General features: G+C 48.3%; 1 long non-coding RNA gene across 1 annotated transcript; it reads right to left on the reverse strand.

The window, feature by feature from the left end:
- Positions 1-1,045: 1,045 nt before the first annotated feature.
- Positions 1,046-24,326, reverse strand: LOC110343776. Its single transcript, XR_005875950.1, has 5 exons — positions 24,211-24,326; positions 16,610-16,736; positions 9,797-11,384; positions 1,914-2,577; positions 1,046-1,452 (listed from the first exon to the last, which is right to left on the reverse strand). It is a non-coding gene; the product is annotated as an uncharacterized LOC110343776 (long non-coding RNA).
- Positions 24,327-25,492: the final 1,166 nt, after the last annotated feature.

The raw sequence follows: 25,492 nt of genomic DNA on the forward strand, positions 1-25,492 counted from the left end.
GAGCCAGGTTTGGAGTTCGATCAGAGAGGACCTTATTGTATCCATTTCCTATCCTAAAATGAAGTTCAGAGGTGACATAGCTTGTCCACATTTAGAGTGGTTTGGTTGGCACAGCACCATAGCTATAACTTAGGACCAGACAGCATGACTCATGGTCTGTTTCCGTAAGGACATGTTCTGACATGATGATGCCCTAGTGCACCCCAGACACTATTCAGGTACACACATCTGCGTGTGAAATCAGAGTGCTGCAATACAAGCGTGATAAGTATATTGCTTTAGAGACGCAAGTACCAAGAGTAAGGTGGCGGCAAGATGACCGATGTTTACAGTGCTTGCTAGCAAACCTGACGACCTGGGTCTTATCCCCAAGAATCGCATGGTTGAAGATAAAACTGACTCTATAAGTTATCCTCTTTCTTTCACGCGTGTGCCATGGTATGCCCCCCCACACATACACATACACACAGAAAAAAGTTATGGGTGACCTGCCATTCCTAACTCAGTAGCTGCAGCTTGGCGTAGCTCAAATGGAGCAGCTCCCTTCTCTTCCACAAGTTACTAATGCTGTACCCAGCAGCACTCCCTGAATCCCTGAAAAGGAGGTAGAATTACTGTTTTTCCCTCTGCCTGAGAGAGTTAAGCTCAGGCTCCTATCCTGACAAAGTCCCCTACTACCTCCACGAGTAGCTGTTGGAACACTGTAGGACCCTGTAAGACCCAGGTAAATCCAACACAGTGGAAGCCAGCTGTATGAAGCCATGAAGCTCCCACCCGTGTTCCAGGGACTGTCTAGACCCTCACCCTCACAGAGGGCTTCCAACCAGCAATCAGTCTGATACTTTAAGGCCTCTGGGCAAGGTGTGACAACTAGGGCCCCAGCAGCATCGATAGGACCCAAGGAACCACCAACTCCACCCCAGCATCTTTTTAATGAGTAAAATCCTCTAGCTGCTGCCGGGGCCCTCAGAGACCAGCTATTAATGAGTGCTTGGAATAGATGGTGCCTGTTTTATTCATGTATGGTGGCCCGGAGAGAGACACTTTAATTTCCATCCCTCATCTGCTGCCATGCTCGAGTATCTCCTCGAGGGTAGGAAAAGCACGCTTCCAGTTGTGTCTTTAAAGAGACAAGTTCAAAGAGAGCCATGCCTCCACCAGCCACATTCTATACGTGAGCCTTTTTCTTTCAATTTCCAAAGTATATATTTAGACTTTACATGGAGCCCAAGACACAAGTGGCAGGCAGCAGTACCTCAGCTGTACTCATCTCTTTCTGGGTTTGTGGGAAGTGGGTGTACCTTTTTCTTTCCTCCAGGAGCTCCACTCCCTGAGATGGAGACGGGTAGGATGCAGGGGCTACCAAGTTGGGGTCTTGTTTGGAGATCCTGTTACAGGTCAGCCGGCCAAGTGCTTCTTGATTGGAGTCCTGCACTCCAATTGGATGTCCCCCTGAAGTTGTGTGTGAGGAGATGGGTGGGGAGGTGAAGTTAGTTAAAAAGCCTATCTGCAGAACCATGAGGTCACACAGGGAGTGTCCCCTCCAGCCCAGGTCACAAGAGGAGTCCCAGGGATGGGAGTCCTGAAGGCTATGATTTCCAGGACACCTGCTGAGTTGAGAAGAAGGAGATAAAGACTTTAGGAGACCACGGTGTTGCTGGGCTGGCTTGAGGACAACCCTGTTGCTCCAAAAGACCCACCAGCCATGGGATGTAGGAAGGGAGGGAGGAAACAGGGAGTGGCCAGCCCAGCGGTGTGTGATGCAGAGAGGGGCCTCTAGCTCAGACATTTGCCAGCTGTTTGATCTTGGGAAAGTTGCTCAGCCTTTCTCAGCCTCTGCTCTTTTTATATATAAAGAGGGATAACTCCCCTGCCTATAAGACAGCTGTAAGGGTCCCCAGCTGGTCGGGTACCGTGTATATGGGATGCGATCCTGTACCACACTCTGTGTCTGTTTTCTGTGGCCCCGGTTATCATCAAAGCAGGGAGGCGCTTCAATCCCACCCATCTGGCTTCCCTGTCCGCCCGCTTCCGCTTCCCAATGCAGTCCGTCTAAACCCAGTCCTGTTGCGGGTGACCCTGCTCGGACACCCCTTGGGGGAGGGGGTGAGAAGACGCAGCACCAACGACTCAGGCACTGGGAGTCAGTGAGTAGCAGAGCATTCCGCAGACTCGTTTATTAACTAAGTTAGACCTGGCTTTATACCCCCTCCCAAGGTGCTATTGGCTCAGGCGGCTGACTCCGCTGCGTTCTGCTTTCCTCATTGGTGTCTCTGGGTCAGGTGTCTCTCTGTCAACAGTCACTGGGCGTTGAGGCAGCTGGCAGCTTGGCTCAGGAAGGAGATGCCTGCCGCGCATGCGCGTGCTCATGCAGGCTGACCTAGGCACCAGGGACAGGGCAATAGCGGCTTGGGTAGGCTGGCCGCAGTTTCTCCTACACTCCTACAGTCCCTCACTCCTACAGTCGTTATCGTACTGTATTCTCTGCTGTGTGCCTCCCAAGGGAAGTTCTTGGTTCACCAAAGAAGCGTACTCTCTGTAGACAGAAACCGGATCCAAGGGCTGGGGCGAAAAGAACTATAAAAGAGTCACAAAACATGCTTGTAATTAACCAGATGTGCAAGCAAGATGCCTTGGAAGGGTCCTTGGTAACAGGGCTGTGTAACACCTTGTCCTACAGGCTGCTCACCTGAGAGCCCCCATATGGAGTGGCAAGGATGTAACAAGGGACCAGATATTCAGTGTGTATTATTTAATTCAGTCCTCTCAGTCAGGGTTTGATGTTCACCTGAACCATGGGGAGATGGACGGGGAAATTAGCTCTTTTGCTTAAGTTCATCTAGGGAGGACTGGGGAAGATGGCTGAATAGTTAAGGCACAGCTACACAGCCTGAGGACCTACGTATGGGCTCCTAGCACAAAGATAAAAAGCTGGGGCAGGGCAGAGCTGGGGAGGCAGAGAGACAGCCTGATGCCTGGAGCTTACTGACCAGCTAACTGGTCTAGCCCACCATGGACCTCCAGGTTCAGTGAGAACCCTTGTCTCGAAGAACAGACTGGAGAGCAGTCAAGGAAGACACCTGACATTGACTTGTGGCCTCCATATGCATACACACACACACACACACACACACACACACACTAAAGGGTTACAGCTAGAACTATAATCTACATAGAATCTTGGTTGTAGCCATGATAGCATCATCCTGAGTCTGAAAGAAAGACAGCACCGTGGGGGGGGGGGCATACCTGTGCTAGACCACTAAGCCACAGGATGCTACAGCCCACAGGGACTCACCAGGTACCAGAACCACAAGGAGGTCAGTTAGTTCCCATGTAAACCTTTTCTTTCACAGAGGCCTCTTCTACATCACAGAGGCTAGGGGGTCTTGCCATCCTTATGCCCTCCCCTGGTCCTTCCTGCCCATCTCCGGATCCACGGCCTCTCTCTATCCAGTTTGCCAACCCTGAGGACTTGCTCCTAGCCCTGAATTGGTTTCACTGACTTCAGGGTCTACCAAGGTACCCTCAAGAGTCCACCTTATTCCCCTTCAAATCAGAGATTCTCCCCCAAGCAGGTTATATCTCACGCAGAGCTGAAAGGGTGCCTCCCTTCCGTTAATGTGTGTGTGTGTGTGTGTGTGTGTGTGTGTGTGTGTGTGTGTGTGTATGAGTAGTCATAAAGCGAATTTACTCTGGAAAGTTTCTGGCTTTGACCATGAGCCGGATGGCCACCGGTCATCCAGAGCATCTCTGGTCTCCTAATTTGATTTGCTTTTCCCCAATGTCTGCAAGTAGAGGCAAAGTGGTGGAGGCCTCCAGATGCCATGAGGCTAATAAAGCTTGCTTTCTCCCAGCATGCTCTGTGCTGTCAGAAACCAGCAATTAACTTAATAGGGTTCTTGAAATGGAGTCGATCCGGGAAATGTGGCATGTGTTGACACTCTCCTGCTGATCCAAGCTGCCTCCCACCATTGACTCGCAGGGTCTGTTTGCTGTTTGAATTATTTAGGAGCTTGTTATGTGAATTAAAAAGCAGCACTTTGCAGCGTTAAGTCTAATATTTTATGATCTTCAATTGATTAGGTGGGCTTGCAGGATTACAAGCAAAGGTTAAGGGAAAGCTCGCCTGAGACAGACAGGCAGCTCTCGCCAGTGTGGCTTGCACTTCAGAAACCTGCATGTGACTACAAAAGGAGCCTCCTTCCCTTGGCCCTCTGAGCATACCTGCTGGAACCGGTTTCTGAAGGTCAGAGAGCTTTGCCACCCCCAGGACGGCAGATTTCCCTGGGTCTCAGGCCCCAAAGGGACCTGGTCCCTTGGTCCCTGTGGCTCTACCTTTCTACACCATCATGGCTGATATCATGTGGTGCATGAAGGTACTGAAGCCCAGGCTTGACCTGCAAAGATAAAGGCTGGCTGGGGAGGCCAGTTGCACAACTGGACACGGAATGAATGTTCCGATAGTACTTGCTGATTCTCGCCAAGGGTCTGTGCAGCCCAAGCCCACTCTGGTGCGTCTTGACCTTCACAGACTGCCGAGTCCACAGGGGTACCCTCTCCATGACCACCCTGCATGTCCTGCGTGTAGACAACAGCTGGTTTTGCTCTACCCTACACTCTGCAGCTAGAGGGGGTCTTTCCAGAGTATCTCAGGCCATGATATCCCCTGCTCAGAAAACCTTCAGTGGCTCCCCGAGGCCTATTAAACAGCTATGTGTCACTTAATGACGGAGATACAGTCTTGGAAGAGTATAACTAAGAGGTTTTTTTTGTGGCTGGGAGGGATGTCGCTGAATGTGCTTATGCAAATAAGATGGTGGTGACATCACTAGGCGATGTGATATTATGAGACCACCAGCATACACAGCACCCATCGTTGAAAGAGTGTTCCAGGACAAGCTGCCCCAGCCAGCCTTGCCTCTCCTTCTAGCCTCATTTTCTATGGGCCCCCTGTGAGCCACCTAGACATCATCTGTATAGCCCTGAAGCTTTGTGTCTGCATTCTTTTGTGCACTGTACCTCTCGCCACATGCTAACACCCTGCTGGCCCTAGATGATAAAGGACAACTAAGTCAGTGTTGAGCCTGCTGTTTTATAATTTGCTAGCTTATAATTTCATCATAGCAATCTTATCTGATTGCTGCCTCTATTGTATATCTCCATCTTATAGGTGACTTAACAGACTTAGAGAGGTGGAGTAGGTTGCCCCAAGTCACTCAGCTACTAGGAGCAGAGCTGCTGTGCAAATGGGAACAGCCAAGCCCCTTCTGACTTCACTCTTTGGGTGGCACAAGCTTGCTCCTGCCTGTGCGTCCCCTTTCCGCTCCAAGCCAACAAAATGTGGGATGGTCCGAGGCACCCATTCTGTAGCAGAGATTGGTAAGGGGTATAGACAAAGACCAGTCCTGTTTTCAATCTGTGGGTTTGGCCGTGGGGGGGGGTTGGAGGGGGGTCTTTGTTGTCATCCCAGGGATGAGAGCTGTGTGTGCACGTGTTAGGTGTTGACTCTAGCTAGTGGTTCTTACTAGATCACAGGGGCAGCTTCCAAGTTACCATCCAGGAAGAGCACAAAGCTGGTACTATTGCTCTTTCCAAGTGGCAAGAGGAGGCTGGACAAGGAGCGAGGCCTGCTGGGTCAGCGACCTGGGGGTAGCGCCAGACTTCCTTCTTTAACCGTGAAAACTCTGAGGAAGGGAAAGCCGCTCTGAGCTGGGGGTTTCTCATGTGGAAGATGCTGACGATGGTCTTCACTAAGGAGTCGTTCGGAAGCATCAGCGCACACGGTGTGGTGCCATGTTCGGTCAGGAACCTGGGAAGGCTGGCTATCTGGTGCATGTACACACCCAGGTCAGAGTTCCCATGTCTCCCACACGTGCTGGGCCCTCAGCCTGGCACCTCCTCACCCGACACACTTACCCAGAACCTCGAAGGGTTACAGGGGTGGCTGGGGAGGGGTTCCCTCGTAGGACTGACAGCAGCTGAGGAGGAAGGAAGGTCCCACTTCCCTGTTACAGCTGCTGCATACCCTCTATGTGCCTCTGCCCTTATCCCTAAAGATGAGGCAGTAGCTGGGTTACTTTCACAAGGTGTTTGGGAAGGGCAATTAATTGATATGTGGGGGGGATGGTCCAAGGACACGTGCAGCCAGCAGGCTAGGAAGGCACATTTTCCTGGGAGAACCTCTGCCACCTTCAACAAGTGGTTCTCATGTCACTTTGTGTGTGGATATTTAGTATTGCATGAGTTAGAAACAAACAGGTGTGGGTGTGGGTGGGTGGTGTGCGTGTAGTGTGTATGCCGTGTGTGTGTGTGTGTGTGTGTGTGTGTGTGTGTGTGTGTACATATACATGGGTATATATGTGGTTTAAATATGGTTTATTGTTTAGTCTTTGTTTTGGCAGTGCTAAGAAAAAAACAGAGCTTCATACATGCTAGACAGGTACATCACTGACCTGCATCTAAATATTTGGTTTGGGGTTTGGGTTTTGTTCTTGTTTTTATTTTTGGTGGTGGGTGTATTTGAGTCATGACTCCACGTTTTAATTTGGACTGGTCTCAAACTCTTAATCCTCCTGCCTCAGCTTCCTCTGTGTTGGTATTCTAAGAGTTTACTAGGACAGCCATATAAGAAATTCTACCTGTGACATGACAGCAGGAAGGGGAACCACTGAGGGAAATGAAGAGAACCAGCTTAGGAGAAACAGAGGTAAGTAGCTGGGGACAAAAACAGGCAAGATAAAGTACAATAACACAGGCATGTGCACACACATTATTTCTTAATATATATATATAGTCAAAATGAACTCCATTGCTTTGTATTTTGGCTTATTTTAAATTGTATTTATAGCAGGGTGATGGTGGTGCACGCCATTAATCTCAGCACTCGGGAGGCAGAGGCAGGTGGATCTCTGTGAGTTCGAGGCCAGCCTGGTCTACAGAAATGAGTGCCAGGATAGACTCCAAAACTACACGGAGAGACCCTGTTTCGAAATACAAACAAAAATGTGTTTATTTTACAAGAGTGGGGCATGCGTGTGTCAGAGGACAGTTTGCAGGAATCAATTTTTCCTTCTACTTTATGTATTTTTAGGACTAAACTCAAGCCATCAAGCATGCTCACACCCTTAAATAACTAACTTTAAAAGTTAAGGAAAAAAAGAAAGAAAAGAAATTCTCAAGGCTAGGCAGGTGTAGAAGTTTCCGTATTACCCCTGCCTTAGCAAAACAAAACAAAACAACAACAACAAAAAAAACAGTCCCTTGGAATGTAATCTTTTTATGCACCCAAGAGGGAAGCCGACTAGTATAAGGTGCATAAGGGGAAATTTAAGGTGTAAAGTATGGCAAATACTGGTTCCATTTGCTTTATGCACAACATTTGCTTAGTCCTCGCGTGGCTGTGGGTTTTCATTGTGTTCCTGTCTTACTGAGAAGGCAAGACCAGACTACAAGGCTCATCCTAAGTCTCCAAGTGAGCGGGGAACCCATGCCGCTGAATGTTTTCAGTCTTGCAGTGAACTTGTAACAGTGGCCACACCCCCTTGGGCGTGGCCACAGGCAGGTGGAAGGGTAAGAGGGAGGCGTGGCTTTCCTTTGTGCCTTCTCTCTGGTGGGTCAGCGGATCTGGTAGAAAGGGCAGAGAAGTGCTCCTGGGTTCTTTGTATTTTTCTGTGTAAGTTGTTCCCCAACAAACACCCATTCATCATTTATCTCGGGTCTAGTGAAATAATTACATCCTTGCCTTCAGTCTTAAAAGTGTTCCTTTCTGGGACTCACACACCACAAGTCTCTAGTGGGAAAGCAGAGTGGGCGGAGGTTTTCAGCAGATGTTTTGGGGCCAGCTGACATCGGTAGCTCCTTCTGAAGAAGACCCCTTTCAAAAGCTTCTCACGCATCACAAAAAAAAAAATCATCTTCCAAAGCCCTGGGTCTCCTTTATTCGTGAGGAAACTGGGCACAGAGAAGACATGCAATGTGCCCCAGGCCCCACAGCTATCTCAAGGGAAGTGGAACCTCTCTCTCCCCTGAGTGACTATGCCATCTGCATGGTGTTCACTCATTGTCACTCAGGACCTTGAGTATTTAGTATGGTATCGCTCTTGCTCACCTAGTGAGTTTGAGGCAAGTAGGACACATGACTCCCTTACCTGCACCCTGAGGTCTAAGGGTGTGTTGGCCCTCAGTAAAGTCACCAGCCACTTATAACCTGGGAACACCATGAAGAGCCTGCCAGACCCCCTTAGTAGGGTGGAACAATAAGCTTGAGGCCAACGGACATCCTTCTCATTCAGTTTCAGGAAGGAGCTATCTCAATCTCTGTCTGTCTGTCTGTCTGTCTGTCTGTCTGCTCTCTCTCTCTCTCTCTCTCTCTCTCTCTCTCTCTCTCTCTCGACACCCTGATGTGTAAGCTAAAATCAGCTTGGACGCTGGTGCCAGCAGCGTGTTGAGAAAGTAGAAGGAACCAAGGCTTGCCTTGTACACGCGTCACTCTGGCCCTCCAAAGCATTGCTCACATGGGACCAGGGCCACCGAGGCTGAATGGTTCTAAACTCGAGAGCAAACAAGCTGGAGGGTGGGTAGACAGGATAATGGAATTGGCGCCCAGACATTTAATTGGGTATTTGAAGAGGGGACCCTTCCAAAAACAAGCAGGGTGGCGTATGGCAAAGTGCTAGGGGGCGCCACTCACTCTGGACCAGAGTAGCCCCAGGACATGGGGTCTCCTTCTGAAGCCTGTGAAGCTGCAGCAAAGACCCTCAGCTGGAGCCAGGCAGATTTGCTACGGAGCCAAACACTAGGTTGCTTATCCTCACTGCTCCTTGACCTGTAAAATGGGTGGAAGGTCAGGGCGACTACATGAGGACTTAGTGGGACTGCGCTGTGAAGCCAACTGTGGGTTGACTCATGAGCCTTGGAATACAACCTTCTTAGCAGCAGCAACAACAACAAAAAACCAAAAAGATGATGATGTCAGTGATAATAGGCTTAATTTGCTAACCATCTGCATCATCCAATGAGATTTGTCACTTACAGCCATTTTGCAATTAACTTGATCTCTTCATTTGCCATGGCCGTGTGCCCTAGACTAGGGGATATAATTTTGGAGGCAGGTCGTTTACTTGGCCTCACTCCATGATACTCGTCATTGACCCAGGCCACAAAGAGAAGGACCTGGGGCCACAGACACATGTCTGGTTGTCCTTGTGCCTAGTCTTTAAGATGAAGCCAGATCTGGGGATACAGGCCTATAATGCTAGCCACTTCAAGAGGTTGACACAGGAAGATTGCAAGTTTGAAACCAAAGGCTGGTTTGGGAAACCTAATGAGACCCTGTCTCAAAATGAAAAAGAAAAGTGCTTATGGAACCCACGGGTACGGTGCTCACCAAGCTTGGGTGAAGCCCTCAGTTTGATCCCAAAGCTGCAAAATGAAGGAAAATTAAAAAAAAATGCTGGAGCTGGTGGGATGGCTTGATCACTAAAATGCTTTCCACACAAGCACGAAGACCTGGGTTTGATCCCTAGAACCCACATAAATGCCAAGAGCAGGAGGACATGTCTATAATCCAGCATGAAGCCAATGAGATGATCCCCTGGAGACAGCTGGCCAGCCAATCTAGCCAATCGGTGAACTCCAGGTTCAATGGGAGAGTCTGTCTCAAACACTAAGGTGGACAGTGACAGAGGAAGACAGCTGATGTGAACCTCTGGGTTACACACACACACACACACACACACACACAGCACGCGCACACACACAAATGGCAATAACTTAAAAGGTGGGTGTCACTGACCTTGTCCTCCATCTTTTCCTTTCAGACACAGCAACCCCAGAGCAGTTCAGTCACCATTATCCGGTCTTGCAAGCGTGGGCAGCCTAGCAACACCTGGGCAATCCGGCTCTCCTTGGGGCCAGTGTAGGTGGATCCCTTCCCCTGAGTGACAACAGTAAGGCAGGGTGTAGACCTGGAACTGGGGTCTTGGCCTCCCATCCCTGCTCTGCCATTCAGGGACACCGAGACCAGAGATGAGTGGCTAGTCCACCCCATCTGCACTGGGGACGATGGTTGCAGGGCTACTGGAAAGGTCCCAGCAGCAGGGAAGGTAAGCAAAGTAGCTGGGACAGGGCCTGGTACATAGTAAGCAGTTTTGGGTGACGGCGTGCATGAAGTTCCACCATGTACATCTCTCCTCACCAACGCCGCAGCCCTGAGTTGCCAAAGAACAGCAGCTGAGTCTCATCCTCCTGGAGGCTCGCCCAGACTGAACACCACCGCTTGTTGGATCCAAGGCTAAGGAGGGAACTTAGATCTCAGGCCTTGCTCCCAAGACCAGACCCCACCACATCCTCCTTAGGTATCTTTAGAAAGTTCTCGGTACGTTCTGTGCCTCAGTTTCCTCCTATGTAGCGTTGACAAGAAAAGGCTTGCCTTGATAGCTGTGTATTACGCAAAGCACACAGTGCAGTTCCTGGCCTGGAGATGTAGAAGCCTGTGTCAGCTGTGTTCATATTTATGTCTCCAGTTTCCTCCATTGAACTGGGCGCTGCTAAGCAACTGGTATGGGATACATAAACGACCTCCTGGATCTCTGGGTCGGTAGCCAGACGGCCATCTTCAACAAATTCCTTCTCAAAATAGGACCTCGGGATGGGAGGCGCCACCGAGGATGGCCATTGTCCACAGTAATCCCACGGAGTAAATAAATAGCATGGTATGTGGAGCCAGGCCAGGCCTTCCTGAAATACTCAGGCCCTGGATTCTGGTCATGGCATTGAGACCCAAAGACTTCGGCCAGTTCATGCATCACCTTACCCACTGGACGCTAGGCTTTTATGGCCCCCCCAGTGGGCTCTGGTTCCATAAGCTGGCAGCTGGTGCAGGCTCCTCCTCGGGTTGGCCTGGCTAGTCCAGCAGGAGCCAGTCTGGGCATCTGGCTTCAGAGAGGCGTGTAAGGAAAGGCATGACTCTGTGACCAAGGTCACATCAAGTAAGGTCAGTCTAGGATCAAAAGAAACTTCGCCCGCAGTAGCTCAGGACCAAACACACAGTGTGCGTCACTAGGGGGGACACACAGCAAGGTGCATTGTAGAAAAGTAGGGATTGCTGCTCTGGGAGCAGGGGGATGGGGTTTCCAGGCCCTAGGAGACTCTGCAGACTGAGGTCTGAGCTGAGCCAGAGGCAGAGAAGTTCTCAAACGTGTAGGACGGCAGAAGGAAACCTGAAAGTTCCCTTGGCCAGCTTCAGGACCATGTCAGACTCGTCAAGCCAAAGGACTCTCTTCACAGAGCTCATCCTCATCACATGGGGGGCGAGATGGAGAGAAGCAGAAAAGTCTCCTCTTGTCTGGCATCGTCCTAGACAACCTACACCTGCTGGGAAACTGTAATTGCTGTTATTATTATTCCAAATTGACGCTTTTGTGTGCAACCTTGAGCAGCGGGCCTTGGTGCTTAGGGAGGGGTGCTCTTCACCTAGGCTGGTGTCATGTTGCAGAGGAAGTGACTCTATCCATCCATCCTCCGTGATTTACTGACTACCTCCCGCATACCCAGCGTTGACCAAAGGGCTGATGTCCTTTGGTGAGCCTGCCCCTCTGAACATACCTTCTGGGAGAAGACAGACAATAACGCTGAACAAAAAAAGACAGCACCATTTATGTGAGAGCCCCGTATTAGGAAGGCAACAGCCTCGCCGTCATCCCTGGTGAGGAGACCGTGAAGGGCCTCTCTCAGCAGCAACAGCTGAATTGAGATGGGGCAGAATCGAGGGGCAAACTATGCCCTCTTTGGGGAAGCCAGGAACAGTGGAAAAAGAGTTTTTCCCCAGTGTCCTGACTATTTTATTTCCACTAAGCAACATCTGAAGCTCTCCATGGTAGTTCTCTGGGCCTTCGAGGGCAAAGGACAATTGTCAGCACCCTCTGGTTAGGCAAACTGAAGCCAGAGGGGGCAAGAAAAATATTCAAGGTCACCCACAGAGGAACCCAAAGCTCAGTGACCTTGCCACAGAGCCAGCAAGGGACCTGTCATCCTCAGGTCTGTCTCCAGAGGCTAAGAGAGTATACCATGCTGAACCCTTCAGGGGCCCCAGAGACGAACAAATCCTGGACTCCGGGCCCTTGTTCTGTGACACTGGAATTTTCCATCCCAAAGTCTGGCGTAGGCAAAGGAGAGTTCTCTGCCTCGTGATGACAATGGATGAATTCGGAGAGAGCTGGGGACCAAGGAGAGCTACTGGATACTTTGCTATTTTCATTCCTGCCACTGCTAATCCAACTATTGACAGAGAAAGTGGGGGTCCCAGTCTGCCGTGTTGCTGTGTCACGTTCTCCCTGTGACTGACTTGACAAAAAAATTAAATTGCCGTTACTTGTCATTTGTTTTGCAGAAAAGCGAGTGGTTAAAGCATCTGAGATGGCGGAGTGCTCACAAGGACAACGATCCCATTGTTTCCACATTAGAACAATATTTTCCAGTTTGAAACTTAAAACATTCGGATTAGCAGCTTTGTTTGACTGCAGTGGCCACGGGGAACAAGACCGACACCCGCCCTGGGCTCCAGATGACAGCTAGGGAGCATAATTTTCTCTCATTTCAGTCTAGACCTATTTTTCCCCCAAATCATTATTCTTATTGTACAAATGTACCACCCCCACACACACAAATGTTAGAAAAGAAAAACGTAGTCTTTCACCTGCTGCCTAACGCTGGTGACAAATTATCCGAATGCCCTGAAAATTCCTTTAGCTGAATTCAAAATCAAACCAAACTGTCATTAACCCGCTTGAGATTTGCTCAGGTGTCGAAGGAAATCAGTTTCTCAAATAAAGTTACTTCTAATTCCATTTTCCTCCCCGTTCAGAAAGGATAGCCATCTGAACGTGACTGACGAGCTCCTAAATCAGGATCTGAGGTGCATTTAGAAGATTTGACTCTGAAATCGCACCATCACTTGTCACATGGGGTGTTCAGAGCAGTCAGCAAGGCTGAGATTTTTACACCATGAAAGTAAAGGAAGATGATGTTCCGAGGGACTCTAGTTTACATGACTACTAATGAGTTTTTTTGGTTTTTTGATTTTTGGTAATAAAAATGTCACTGTTCTATCTGGTGTGAGTATTCAAAAGAAACCTGTTACTACCTGTGAGATCGAGGAGGGGTACACAGAAAGCAGGAAAAAAAATACCACTGGCCACACAGGAAGATTCAGCAAATAGGGATTTTTACATTTAAAAAATGCAAATAAATGGCTGAAATAAAAAAAAACAGGAAAATTAAAAGAAAGAATTTCTTATTAATCTGGTAAGAACTGACCTGGAGTTTGGATCCAGTGCTGAATAATTAAAACGGGGAAAACCATACCATGCAATGAAGACGGCAATTTTATGATTAAAGTGTTGCTATATTTTAAGAGGTAGATTTTTCTTTACAAAAAGAGAGCGAAAAGAATAAAGGCCACTGGCTGATAAGGAAACAGAAAGGTCTTTTCTTTTAAAGAAAAAATATACTTTATTGTAAATGTCCCTTTTAAAAATGCATCTGATTATATTATAATCTCAAAAAAGGAGAGAAATATTTTTAAAGTGGAGAGATAAAGCATAAATTCTAATCCCCCAAAAAATGCATGTGAAAAAATTTAATTTCATTTCTTTTAGTGACTTTAAAATGCTTAAAGTGACTCTTGCAGGAGTGACTAAATTTTGATTTCAGCAAAATGGACATTCCGTGTGGGACAAACTGACCCTACTTGGGTTTTTTATGACCGATTTTTTTTGAACAATCTTCTGTGGGTGTGAGTATATACGTCAGGCAAAGACAACAGAGCCCCACATCTAGATTCCTACTCTGATGTTGCCTCCTGGAATATCGGAGACGTCTTTTAGTTCCAGCCGAAACTGCGCGTTGCTTCAGAACAAATCAAATGTCTTTAAAGAATATTTCTGTTTGAAAAGGAATTAAGCTCTCCTGAAAGAATTTTAAAGGTTGTGATTTTCACAGTCTGATAAAGCAGCACCTTTAATGAAATTCTAATTAGCAATTTCATGCACTTGCTATTAGTCATATCAGATTAGTGCACATTTTCACAGCCTCCCTTTAATTAAGTGCACTTATTCCAAGTTTCAGACACTTTCCTTATAAGATGAAAACTGTGTTGAAATGTTATTTAGTAAACAGAGGAAGTGTGAACGTGTAGGTATGAGTGTGTACAGGGGCAGACATTTTAACTGCCTACTGAGTCTTTTACGTTGAGAGTTTGGTGACACTGGGTTTCTGTACCTTCCTCCCTTGTCATCTCAAGATTTTCTTGCATTTCCAAGAGAACTGTTCATACCCTCATCCCAAGTACATGAAAGTGTTTTGTTTGTTTTTGTTTTTACTTCTGCTTAAAATATTTCCTGTTTCTCTGTGTGTTTGGTGGTTGCTTAAAACATTTTTTTTCATATGGGTTTGTTTGGGTGGGGGTGGGTATGAGAATCTGGAAAAAAAACTCTACAACATTTGATAACTCATTTTAAGAGGTTCCTTGGAAAAGCATGAGTGATCTTTTACCCCTGTGATGACCCTGCTCCCATCACCTCTTTCTCGCAAGCACCTACTTTCCTTTAAAACCAGCCGGAAGATCCCGTTGCACCACCTCTATTTATGAAAAAGGCACAGCAAGCAGCAGCCAGACATCATTATGAAGAGAACCCCTGGTATAACTGAACTTCGCACCCATCATTTCCAGGCAAGGCAGAGCCAGCAGCTGGCTCTGCAAGTTTCCCCAAATCTCCCTGAATCATCCTGCGCTTCCAGCCTGCTGAAGACCCTCTCTCTCCAAATCAGAGAGATTGCCTTGTCTGGGAATGAGTTAGATCTTATCTGCTGCCCTTTGTTAAAAGAAAATTGTATTGCCTGTTTTTCTTAGAGGTTTGGAACTTGTAACATATTAACTAATAGCTTTGCATCTCAAGCCTACCCAGGCTTGTTGATGTCATTCATTTATACTGTAACATTTTTGACATTTTTAGATGGTCTCTTGGGAACCCTGGGGGCCTCTTACCAGGGTCCTCCGTGAAGCATGTTTTCGTAATGGTTACTGACTGACATCTCAATAACGTGCAATGTACAGCTCCAATGCATCTATTGAAGAACGTGTACGTGCGTGCGTGTGTGTGTGCGCGCCGCGCGCATGCCTTTTAATTCATGGTCCACTTTGTCATGTGTGAGCCATAATTTAAGCTAATAATTACCAGACATGAATTCAATGAAACATTGGTGTCTACACTTAAAAAAAAATAGTCCTGAATTTTAATGCATTCGGAAAACGTTTGCCTAGGGCCAGCCTGGGTCCAACACGCATATGGAAGCACTTTAAAAGTGATAAATGGTTTGGAATCTACCCTGTCTACTGGTGTGCTTCTCAGGAAAGAAAATTAGAGCTAACAGGTGTTAGATAGGGAATGCTGGGGCATTTTAATAGAATTGTCAAAATGTTGGTACCAGATGTTGACATTAATGCACGCAGCTCGGGACGTAATGCTGAGCTGCCATTTAAATGATTATTTGTTTAAATTTCAAGTCCCCAGCAGGAAGCCCTCACTTTGGTCAGCACCTTTCCCTGCACACCATCCCCCTGCTCCTTCCCCTACGATTTGCATCAAAGTGTAGTGGCTGTTCAGCTCCCATATGCATGCTTTAAATAATCCATGCCTGTCAAATTTCATTTTTTCTTTTCAGATCATACTCATGGCATTCCTGTCCGAGGCTGCCTTGAAGTCGACCTCGATGTATCCGTATATGAGGGGGGAAAAGTGATTTAAATACTGCCAGTTACAGGATAATTAATCTTTGAACTACTCGGTAACTTCAAATGTATATCCCAAGTAATCTGCATGAACTTGTAATTACTGTGTATTTATACGATATTTTCCATGTAATCACCAAGTTGTTACATGGTGATGTGAGCCTTGTAAATTACAGTGATAGCAGAAAGCTAATCTCACCCATGCCACTGCAGCAAGCCCATGAAGGAACCACCGGTTGACTGCAGTCAGCTCATGGAAAGCTCCAGAAAGAGTCTGGGCTGTGCAAGACACAGGGAGCCTGAAATATCACCTGACTTTAAGAAACTCCCGAGGACTGAAAGATGGGAGAGAGGACTAAGGGTGGCAGTTTGCAGGAAGCCTGGAATTGGCTTGGACCATTTAGTACTACTGGAGTTGAAAGGCAGGGAGGGGGTAGGGGTGTCTAAGGAAAAGCTACTATCCAGTCCTCACTCAGCATTCTGCCGGTACTTTAGGGAAGGTCCTGAAATAAATTCCTATGTGAGTTTCAAAAGCAGGCCCCGAGGCGGCTTTGCTTTGTCATTTTTTTTAGAACTCTGCTAAAGCCAAAGCAAACCCATCTGCTTTTCCACACCAAGACATCATGTCTTAGTTCTCAAAGAACAACTTCTTTCCCAAAGGAAGTATGTGTTCTGTGAACCTGCATCCATGTGGGGAGGGGGGGTGTGTGTGTGTGTGTGTGTGTGTGTGTGTGTGTGTGTGTACGTATATGTATGTACATACTAAGATGTTTGAGCTGCCACAATGTCCCCCAAGCTCACATTGGACCATTTACTTACACAGCCATTGTCCACACACAGAGAGGATGTGGGTTCTTGCCTTTGCCCTCGGGGAGACCACTAAGGCTGTTTCTCTTTGGCACCTGGCAGGATGAGGGAAGAGACCTTTCTGGAAGCTACAGGTGACCTGAAACGGGCAAGGAAACAGAAAAGCTGAGTTCGCCTGGGTTTTCGAGCCACCTGATCCTCTTGAAGACCTGCACCTGGCTCCCACATTGCCCAAGACAAGGTTCTCAAGTGTTTCTGACTGATGGCTGGCAGTAGAGGTCTTGTCTATGTAGAACTTCTCTTTCCCATGTGAGGCTACACAGGTTATTCATTTCTGAATAGAAAGATCTTTTCTATACTAGCCACATCCCCTTTTTATACTCACTCAGGGGCCACATGTGGCTGGTACTTACATGTAGGCTATGTTCAAGATTTCTGGGCAAGAAGTCAAATGTATTTTCTGGTCACCCTCCTGATTGTTCCTACCAAGAGACACTAGAGTATGGGGGATGAAAACTAGAGTTGCTCTTCTGGGCCTGGAGAGAGGCATCCTTGCTTCCCGGAATAAGACCTCCCCTGGCCCTGTATCAAGTATACCACTAGAAGTGAAGATGAGTGTTACCCACACCTTAACAGAGCCCTGTAAAACATGGGAAGCCAGGGAGGGGACTCTAGTGACCAGTGGCCAATTCTAATGCTGAACTTGCTTTGCCAGAATAGCTCCAAGCTACCATTTGCTTTCCAGGAGAGAAAACCCCAGGCCCATTTGCAAGTGGGAAATTGCAATTGCTTGTTATTCTTTATTGCTATTTAAGGCTATTTGCTACAACAGCTACTTGATTACTATTAGGCATACATTTTATCATTGTGTCAGAGACATGCTACAAGGCCTCACCATGGTCCTCTGAAACAGTGTATCAAATGCAGCAAACAGCTGAGGTAAGCAAGGAGAAAAGTTAAAGTTTAGCTCTTGGTGTTAGAGAATTCGGTCCAACTGCTGAACACACCCGATGAAGCAGAGCATTGGTGGCATGAGCGCGTTGCCAAATTGCTCGTCAAATGGTAATCAAGAAAGAGAAAGAGACAGAGGGAGACCCTCAAATACAAAACAACCACCTCTGGAGCTGGGAAGATGGCTGAGTTCTTGTACTAGCACGAGGACCGGACCAGAGCTCGATTCCCAGTACCCACATTAAAGGCTCAGCATAGCAGTATGCGCTTGTAACCACACACCATCAGTCAGATGGGCAGATCCCAAAGACCTCAGTCAGCCTAGCTGAGCCAGCCAGCTCCAAATTCCATGAGAGACCCTGCCTCAAAAAACAAAGATGGAAAAGTCATCTACAAGACACCAGGCTTGACTCCTGTCCTCCATACGTGACCACACAAGCCAGCACCCATATACACATATGTGTATATGTGTATACACTACACAGAAAAAGAAAAACAAAGGCTAAGCCCCCAAGAGCAAGCCCCTACTGGCACATGTTCCCATCACCTCCCAATAATGAATCTATTGATAAATTGATCCACTGAAAAGATCAGGATCCAGCCGGGCGGTGGTGGCGCACGCCTTTAATCCCAGCACTTGGGAGGCAGAGGCAGGCAGATCTCTGTGAGTTCGAGGCCAGGCTGGACCAACAGCCTCCAAAACAATACAGAGAAACCCTGTCTCATAAAACCAAAAAAAAAAAAAAAAAAAAAGAAAAGAAAAGATCAGGTTCCTTGTGACCCAATAACTAATCTCCAACATGTGGGCCTTGTGGGCAGACACTTCAGCCGCAGCAGGTGTGAACTGAAATTCCATGTTACAGATGGGAAAATAAAGGCTAAGGTGTATTCGGTGACTGCCCGAAGCAACACAGCTGGTCAGAGGTAGAACATTCCTATAACCAAGCCAAATTCTGCTCCTAACAGGCAGCCAGGAAGCTAAAAAAGACTTTTAAAACTGTCAGCACAGCTCATCCCTGGATAGAGTTTCCTCATCTACTTCTTTCTTCTAAGAGCTGTTGATGGCTCAGCCCTGCCTATCTCTATCAGCTTCACATGGATTATCTCTGCCCACAGCCATGGTCCATCCTCCAATGTGGGACTCAGTGGTTCCCCCCACACACACACCTCGGAAGGCAGAGTGCATCTTCTTGTAGAATATATTTTTGAGCCTAGGCTGGCCTTGTGACTTCAGGTGGTGTTACGGTCAGGGCCTGAAATGTCCCCCCAAGGGTTCGTGTTTTTGAACACCTGGTTCCCAGCTGGTGAAACTACATGGGGAGGTTGAAGAGTCTCTGAGGCTGGAGGTCTGGCTGGCAGAAGTGGGTCACTGGGTCAGGCCTTTGAGGATTGTAGCCCAGCCGGACTCTCAGCTTGAACACTCTGCTTCCGGTCTGCCACTGCCGTGAAAATAGTCCATGATGAAAACTTGCACTGCTGTAGAGCAACCCTCTCTACAGCAACACACCTTCCTCTGCCATGACAGACTGTGTCCTCTGAACCATGAACCCAAATGAATCTTTCCTGCCTTAACCTGCTTCCATCAGGCATGTGGTCAGAGAGATGAGGAGAGTAGTTAATAACAGCCAGTAAAATATGGCGGAAGCAATCTAGTACTGGGCTCTCAGCCTATGCTTCAGGGGCCCTTCTCTGTCTTGGTCTCTTGCCTCCTGCCTCCTGCTCACATCACCAAATCTGGTGCAGCTAATCTGGCAGATGGTGCTCAATGGCCCATTGATCCTTTACCCAGCTGACAAGGGCAGAGCCTCCTCCCCATCTTCAACTAACTGCAGGTAGAGAGGAAGATGCTTCCTGGGAAAAGACTGGCCTGTGTGACTCTAGACACTTTGTCAGCCCATGGAGTCAGGTGCCCAGAGGAAAGTGTCAATTCCTTCCCTACCCTGTCAGCAGCCAGCAGGGCTGAAGGAGGTTCACCACACTTGTCTCCTGTGTTCCCAATGGGTCCATTGACCCTAGGGATGCCCAGGAGCACAATGGGCCTTGTGGTAGAAGGTTTGAGACCTTAGTGTCGGGAGCTGTGAGTGAGGCAGACCCTGCATGCACTCTAAGGAGATGGATGGGTGAAGGTGAGGATGTAAATGTATCTCTAGACCCAAGATAAATGACAAATGGGTGATTATTGGGGGAACAACTGCACAGAAATATACAAAGAACCGATGGAGAATTTTCCTGCTCTCCCTACAGGATCCACTGACCCACCAGGAAGAGCATGTTAAGCAAAGCCACGCCTCAAGCTCCTCTATTTCCACTTCCATCTATGTGAGGCCACATCCAAGGAGGCCATTGTTACAAGTTCACTGACAAGACGCCTACATATGGGACATGTAGGAAGTTGAATTGTGACTAAGCTGTGCAGTGCCAAGATCCTCCCAAGGGCGTATTCAAGATGGCCCATTGTGATCACTTAGGCTTGCCAGTGTATAAATGAGTCCCTAGGATCGTGATTGCCAGACATCACTCTGCATTCCCTCGATGCATAAGCTCACTCACTAGAGCATGCAACAGGACTCAAATGGACAGGGAGAGGGACTAAAAGGTCTGGGCTTGCAAAGAACTCACTGATGAGAAGAGGTTGGTGGCACATACCTTTAAGGCAGAGGCAGGCAGATCTCTGAGTCTGGAGCCAGCTTGGTCTGCATAGAACGAGTTTTGGGACAGGCAGGGCTACACGGAGAAACCCTGTCTTGAAAAACAAATGAAGGAGAAGAGGAGGAGGAGAGGGAATGAGTGATGAACACTAGAGAATTTCAAAGAGAATAACTGAAATTCACAGGCACTTGGCCCTTGCCAACCCCCTTCCAATTCCTTCATGCAGTCTTCACACATCTACTATGAAGGCTTTGTTCCCTGCCCCATTGGAGAGACGGAGGCATGGTGACATTTCATGACGCATAGGTGCTCTTGAAAACACATGAAGACTAAGTGCATGGAAGCTGAGCAGTTAGCAACGAGGCTCATTTCAGCGACGTGGCTATTAAGTGTCCATATTCTGTGAGACATATTGGATGTTCTATACACTAAAATTCTTATTGCATCAAAATGATCAGAACATCCAAAGACTAATTAAATGTAGAGACAGGCAAAAAGCATTGCTAAAGTAATCCCTTATAGCAAATCCCAAGTCCTCCTGACTGCCTTGAAGTGGCTTCCATCCAACGAAAGGAGCCCATTTTCGTTTGGATGCAGCTTTCATCCAGAAGCAGCTTCAAGAACTGAATGTTTGAAGCGGCAAAGGAGAGCTCAGCTCTCCATGCAGTCAACAGCCTCGAGACTTCCAGGACTAATGAATCAGGCAGAGCTCAGGGGTGGGTGAACCTGAATTTGAACCCAGGAACTGAATGTGCTTGAGTCAGTTGGTTCTCTGCTTAGCTTGAAACTATCTGGGGGAACTGGGACAGGAAGGAATAGGAGGCTATAGGGTTTTGTAAGCAGCCATTGAAATGCTATAAACTATTGTGCTTTTCAAAGGGTGCTCCAGGATTGGAGAGACGGCTTATTAGTTAAGAGAACATATTGCTCTTGCAGAGGAACGGAGTTTGGATCCCAACAGCCGCAGAGGCTGTGTGGACATTTCATATGATCCCCGGAAGAGAGTTAGGGCGTAAGCATGAAATATTCTTATCCCCAAAATGTGTTTAACATTTTGTCCCTAGCTGGAAGATTGTGACTCTTTAGAAAGTAGAGAAGCTAGCCTTTTGCACGTTGAGTTACATCCATGACCCCCCAATATTGTAGTTATACATGATATACCCGTGCCCATATTAACTAGTCTGCACATGTATGAAGGGGGAGAATGCAGAATGTGTAGGGACACAGCCCCAGTGGTGGGGTCAGTCAGTCCATCTGCTTTCAAGGCTCACAGGTCTCACTATCTGAGTGACAATGCCAGACATGATGTACCTCTCTGTTTCTTATAGATGTAGATGTGCTTGGTGAAGACTTTGGGGGGGAATGAATCAGTTTGTAATAGAGCTGGTATACTGACCATTCAGCAATTTGTATGGGGGTGGTGGGTATGTAAGCATTTGTATCTGTGTCTGTGTGTGTGTATCTGTGTGCCTATGTGTGTGGGAAGGTATATCTGTGTCTATGTGTATGTGTCTCTATGTGTGTGTGTCTATGTGTGGGGGAGTGGGAGTGTGTCTGTGTCTATGTGTCTGCATGTGTGTCTGTGTGTTTGTGTCTGTGTCTATGTGTGTGTGTGTATCTGTGTATCTATTCTGGGGGGATGTATCTGTGTCTATGTATATGCGTCTCTGTGTATATGTGTGTGTCTATGTGGGGAGGTGGGAGTGTGTCTGTGTCTATGTGTATGTGTCTGAGTGTTTGTGTGTGTGTCAGTGTGTCTATGTCTGTGTCTATGTGTGTATGTGTATATCTGTGTCTCTATTGTGGGGGGATGTATCTGTGTCTATGTGTATGTGTCTCTGTGTGTCTATGTGTATGGGGGTATGAGTGTGTCGGTGTCTATGTGTATGTGTGTACGTCTGTGTGTGGGGGTGTCTGTTGTGTATCTATGTGTTCATATGTGCACACAATCACATGAGCAAGGGTTCTGGGCTTTGAGAAAAGTCAAGTAGGGAAAGCACTAGCTAGCAACTGACCATAATTTGCCCCTTTTTCTTTCCAAATGTATTTCTTCATTTCCAAATGCTTTTTGTGTTTTACTTTTCCCCTCAAGGACCAGAAAAATAACTTCATGTCTGCCTTTAGCCACCTGCAGAGAAAGGCTCACCAGTCTTTGCGGGCAGAACCCCCAGGGTCACACTGTGAACTCAGAAAAAAACGCCAAACTTCATGACTTGTAACTCCTGAACCCCACACAGTCAGGGTATTTACCTATGCCAGCACCCCCATTGCTGTGAGCCCCAGAAACTTGGGCATTGCCCCATAGTGGGTCCTGTGACCAAATCTCTCTTGCACTCTAGCCTAAGATGTGAGTTGAGGAAGACACCTCTGCCATGTGTGCCAGCTTTTTGGGTCTCTTTCCTGAAAATGTGTGTGTGTGTGTGTGTGTGTGTGTGTGTGTGTTCATCTATGCTTCAGGGTTCCCGTGGAGACCAAAGGTCAACCAGCCTTGGACGTTGTTCCTCAGAATGCTGTCCACCTTGCTTTTTGAGGCAGGTTCTTGCTGGCCTGGCACTTAACAGGTCCGATAGGCTGTTTGGCCAGTGAGGCCCAGGGATCCTCCTGTCTCTGCCCCACCAGTGCCGGGGTTACAAGCGAATGCCACAGTTCTCTGCCGTTTCTGTTTTGTTTTGCTTTGCTTCAGTGTGGATTCTGGGGAGTGTTCTACTCCTTGGATTGTCTTCCCAGCCTTGGTAAAGCACAGAAAACTTGGGTTCCAGCTGGACAGCCCCAAGTCGTCTTCTCTGCTAAGGAGATGGTATCATCACCCTCTGCATCCCAATGACACTAATCTTAAGACACAGGGCATGACCCCACCACCACCTGGGGAACCCCTAGAGTCATCATTGCCCCCCCCAAGTTCACCAATCCAAATTCACCTCTAGAGAAGAAAAACAGACAACATGAATCCACCCCTCTGACCTCTTCCATGTTTTCCTTCTGCCTTTTTTTTTTCCTTCCCTTAAAACAAACTTGGCATTTTAAGCAAGATACCAGCACATATTTATGGGAGTTTAATAACTTCTTCCATTAATAACATAGACAAACTAATTTACCCAAACGTGTCTGTTTTAAGCTCTGGGAACAAAGAGTAGGAGGATGGAAATCAATCTTGCCTTTGTGCTTGAGCCACTGACCCGCCAAGGCTTTGAAGATCATTTCTTTAAGAAATTGTCAGGAGTTATTTAACCACAAACAGCAGCTACCTTCCCATTCCAGCTGCGTAATCAAGCAGAATAAATTAGAGTGTGTTTTTTTTTTAAGAGTTAACTCTTATTTTTTTTTCCCCCTCTGTTCAACTGAATGTCCTTTACAACAATTTGACAAATAGCCCTCATGGCCAACAGCAGCAAGCTCTCCTGGTGCTGCAGCAGGGGGGCCACAGGAAAGCTGCCCCAGATAGCCCTGCTGCAGAGGCCCAGGTGGTACCTTTGAAGCAGACCGCAATGAAGTTCCTTCGCCAGGAGGAGCAAGCAGACTTGGAACTTGGGCGCTCTTCACGGGGTAGCAGGTTCTGGCCTAAGCCCCGAACACCCACTCTACCAAGGGACCCAACAATGAGAAAGTACGGGTCAGTCTGGCCCCGGGGGCCAGCACAAACAGTCCTTCCCAAGTCTAGCCAGCATTCCTCCATACAAACCGTTCCAATCCACGCTGATAAGGATCAGTCTCTGTGGGTCTTGAAAGAGTCAAAGGCCCTTCTTAATCAAATGATCAACTGTTCATTTTTAAAGCTTGGCTGGTTCAATTAAGACCACAGGCAGGAGACAGGCCGGTCATATTACCGTGGCCAGTCGCTGGTCCTGAAACCAACCTCTGACCAGCCTGCTCCTGGGCCAGCCTGGAATGCTCTGGGCCCCAACCAAATGAAATTCAACCCATCCTTCAAGGCCTCACGCTGGTCCTACCTCCTTCCAGAGGCACCCTGGCCCGTATAGGCAGTGACCACACTCCTGCAATCCACAAAGCCATACCTGGTGGTGCTCTGGAAAGTTCTCCGGGCCCCAAACTGCTCTTCAGCTCCCAAAGAGTTCCCTGAGGAGGGTGACCACAGTGCCCCCGCTCCATGGGCAAGACTGGCCTGGCAGAAATACCCTTTGTTCACTTCAGGCCTACCGGGCATCTCTCACTTTGTGCTGCTCTAGAAAGTTCCCTGTGAGTCAGCTGTCTGGAATCTAGAATGTAACCCTTCCATTCTTGCGGAACAAAAAAAAAAAAAAGATCTGAGATAATGTAGCGAGGTCCTCTGGCCAATCCGCCTCACGGCAAACACCAGGAAGGCGTCAGGTGGCTGGCCAGCTCAGCTTGCCCCACACTGCCCACACTCTACCTGACACACGGGCCAACGGGGGCACCTGTCGCGCGCAGCCCGCAGCTGCTCACAACCTGGACAGTCTTGCCCACAGAAGAGTTGAGGGATGAAGGGGCAGACGTTTTCCAAGAAGACTAGGAGCTTACGCCAAACCTGAGCTACAGCAGTGCTTCAGTGGGAGGCAACGCTCTCTTACCCAGGCCCTGCCCAGCGCATGGTAGGAGCTCACTTATGCCCGCCCCCAATGGCACATGGTAGGAGCTCACTTATGCCCACCCCCCATAGTGCATGGTAGGAGCTCACTTATGCCCGCCCCCCCATGGTGCATGGTAGGAGCTCACTTATGCCCGCCCCCCCCCATAGTGCATGGTAGGAGCTCACTTATGCCCGCCCCCCATGGTGCATGGTAGGAGCTCACTTATGCCCGCCCCCCCATAGTGCATGGTAGGAGCTCACTTATGCCCGCCCCCAATGGCACATGGTAGGAGCTCACTTATGCTCCCCCATGGCGCATGGTAAGAGCTCACTTATGCTCCCCCATGGCGCATGGTAAGAGCTCACTTATGCTCCCCCATGGCGCATGGTAGGAGCTCACTTATGCCCGCCCCCACCGTGGTGCATGGTAGGCTCACTTATGCCCGCCCCCACCCATGGCGCATGGTAGGAGCTCACTTATGCCCGCCCCCCATGGCGCATGGTAGGAGCTCACTTATGCCCGCCCCCACCGTGGTGCATGGTAGGAGCTCACTTATGCCCGCCCCCCCCCATGGCGCATGGTAGGAGCTCACTTATGCCCGCCCATGGCGCATGGTAGGAGCTCACTTATGCCCGCCCATGGCACATGATAGGAGCTCACTTATGCCCGCCCCCATGGCTCATGGTAGGAGCTCACTTATGCCCGCCCCCACCGTGGCGCATGGTAGGAGCTCACGTACGTCCTCGCT

Source organism: Mesocricetus auratus, unplaced genomic scaffold (genome assembly GCF_017639785.1).
Source record: "Mesocricetus auratus isolate SY011 unplaced genomic scaffold, BCM_Maur_2.0 Super-Scaffold_4256, whole genome shotgun sequence".
Lineage (NCBI taxonomy): Eukaryota > Metazoa > Chordata > Mammalia > Rodentia > Cricetidae > Mesocricetus > Mesocricetus auratus.